Here is a 3396-nt window from a genome sequence, read left to right on the forward strand (position 1 = left end):
CAAACTTTTTTTTTTTTGGTTGAAAGTCTATTTTATTCCATCCAAAAAACTTTACAAGATAATACTTTTCCATGTAACTTTGGTTTATATGCTTGAAAAATACATATATATGTGAAGGCAAAGTTTGCCCATAAGGCATAAGTATGCCCCCGTCGGCATAAGTTTGGTAAATCCTTAACAAGTTTATGCGATGGGGGCATACTTTTAAAGGGCAAACTTTTATCCGGATCCGGATAAACTTGTGAAGGAATTTGCAAAGCTGTCTCGGATCCGGCATAAACTTGTGTAAGTGAAAGCCTATATTTATAATGTCTTTTGCAATAAATTCCCCACTACTTAACCCCCAACCACCTTAGCTGTTTTGACCACCTTAAATCCGGTCAAAAGCTTGACCACATTTGGTTTGCAACATTAAACATGTGCACGATATTCTGTTAAAGAAACGACTTAATAATAGAAACGAATTTTCGCTATATATAAACACTTGCACCAATATAAGTTTGTACAAAAGTAGTGCATCACATTCATGATGATGCAACATTCAAATGCGGTAGCATAATGTCACAAAACAAGCATCTAAGCCACGGCTACTTTAGTTTGTTTATGAACTAAAAACTAACAACTACATTAACTTGTTCTACCAACTACCAACATATTAACACTACTTTCGGGATCCTTTTATGCGAGTTACGGGGTTTGTCATTTTTTCCTTTTATTTACCCTCATCTCTTCAAGCTGGCTTGATGTCATTGCTGCTTTGCCCTTCCACCTCACTCCAGTCCTTGCTTTGTGACCAAGGTCCCCAGTAACATCAGCTGACCTTATATGCTTTCTTGGAGCAGCATCAATTATCCTACTACTTGGCAAGCCATGCTGTAGACAAAGCAAAACAATTGTTTATAGTTAGTAAACTCACTTGCAACAAATATACCCAATCCAACAAATATTTGACTTCTTACATTGTATATTGTAAATCCATTTTTAAACAAATATACCCATTCCAACCGTCTAGGCCTTTTGTAAGGGGTAGTTCTTCCTCTTTCATTATCACCGTTACACTAGAAGCTTGAGAGGTTTTTCTTGGTCTTCCCCTCCTCACATTGGCGAGAAGCAGGGTTGATCGAAAGCATTGGTCGCAACTGCGGACTAGAAGCTTCTGAGAGGGTTTTTCTTGGTCTTCCCCTCCTCACGTTAGGCGAGAAGCGACGAGGTTGATCGGGTGCGTAACTTGTGCATTTTCAAACCATTTAGCACTAATTGTTGTCCTCCTTGTTCCCATACCTCTTGTTGGTGCTTGAGAAGTACTCTTTGGCCTTGCACTGGTGGTGGTGCTTCGAGAAGTACTCCTTGGCACTTGCACTTGCTCTTGCCGGTGCACGAAGTTAATGGATTTTTCCCTTGGCCTTCCCCTTTTTGCCGGTGGTGCTTCGTGTTGGAGTTGTCTTTCTTGGCCTTCCCCAGCTCTTGCGGCGTAGCACTTGATTCGGCAAAGCTTGGGAGATGCTTGCGGCAACATACGGTCATGACCATAGCTTGTTCTACCAGAATCCTACCACTCATACCTGAAATTACAATTCAGTAATAGTACAAACAATCAGTACCACACATATACAATAACAATAGATGGTCAACAACAATCACAACCCCACACACACATCAAATAACAACAATTAAATTCGGACTTCGACAATACAAGGCCAAACGATTAGGTATAAAATCACATTTTGGGGTGAAAATAAATTGGACGCAATTACAACGGTAAATACTACACGACATAAGATTACACATCTCTTAACCCCAAATAACCCCAATTTAAACTAGGAAAAACCTAATTTTTTAACAAACCCTAGAAATTCATACGACAATTCCATAAATCCTATATAATATGGAAAAAAATAAACTTTATGCGTACAAATGCCGACAAAGAACAAGACTAACCCTGCATATTTTTCAGTTCACTAAAGCTTGAAGATCAATCGACGATTTCGGGGTCAAAATCCACCGCGATGTTACCACCTAAAGTTAGTTTAACTATGATTCACACCGATTTAAAACTGCGTTAAAATGGTATTTGAGTGATTAATATGGCAGGAAAATCGAGTGGAAGGTGAGAGAGAATTTTGGATTTCAAATTTTGGAAACCAAAATAATGAAAATGACCCGTCTGATTTTAATTTTATGAGCGCGTGCATACACTCAAACTCGTTTGAGTGACTTTGTCCGGTTGAAAGCGAAAATAATACACAAAAAATAAGTCCATGGGGGGTCATAGGACTCCCCGCAAAGTTGAGGTGTGTTATGGCAATTTTGGCCATAGTTTGAGTGTGTTTTGAATACTTTTCCCTAAATAATTAGGTGGCGACTCCATAACTTTAAATAACCCCGGAATTACCGGGATGTTGTAAACTATTTTGACTCCGGTTAAAATAGGGTATAACAGCTTGGCGACTCTGCTGGGGAATTACTTAGGTTCTAACCATAACAGACTTAGTTTTAATTAGGTTTTGTGTGCTTATTTTAATTTTTATTGTTATTGACTGTTTTTTTTTACGTGCTATTAATTGCTTGTTTGATATAAACTGTTTAAATGTTACTGTTTTGATAAACTGTCATTCCGTATCATTTTCTCCACCCGGAAAATTCACACAAATTCACACACTTAAAGCGGTTTTCGCGGTTGTGCGGGCCGTGCACCACTAAAACACCTTTTAGTCGGATTGATCTTGTGGATTTAGTCGATCGGCGGTGCGATTGACAACCACGGACTTTCCACTCTAGAGTTGTCCACTTGGGAACTTTGCGTCTAGTAAACCAACTCTTAGTCAACCTAGGATAGCTAAACCAACACCGTTAAGGGGCATACATTTCATGACCTAGAGGTTGTCAATACCCTTGGTGTATTAAACCCATTAGATGACTTTACCCAAACATCCAAGTGGGTTCACGACCCCAAGTGACACTAAATCATACTTATGTCTTTGTTTGAAGGTAACTGTGCTAAAATATTGACTATTTGCTTTAATTAATTAAACTTTAGGAGGAGGGAACGACTAACATTTATGTGACGGGTATGGATCCACAAATGAGTACATCCGTGATCGACAATTGCCGAAGACCAAAGGACATCACAAAATGGAGCCGTACATTTAGACATAGGAAATTGTATTTATTTTATTTAGATTAGGAAATACTTTATGTTGTATCATTTGATATGTAATAATATTACATTACTCTTTGTACTTATTTTGGGAAATATAATTTGTTAATTAATCGAAAACGTGGGATGACATATTATGGCACACTTTACCCTTCAAACAAACGTTAGGCCTACGCACAAAGAGGTCATATGCGTATTAGGACGCGTCATTGTTTGATATACTCATTTGACAACTTGTT

Source organism: Lycium ferocissimum, chromosome 12 (genome assembly GCF_029784015.1).
Source record: "Lycium ferocissimum isolate CSIRO_LF1 chromosome 12, AGI_CSIRO_Lferr_CH_V1, whole genome shotgun sequence".
Classification (NCBI taxonomy): domain Eukaryota; kingdom Viridiplantae; phylum Streptophyta; class Magnoliopsida; order Solanales; family Solanaceae; genus Lycium; species Lycium ferocissimum.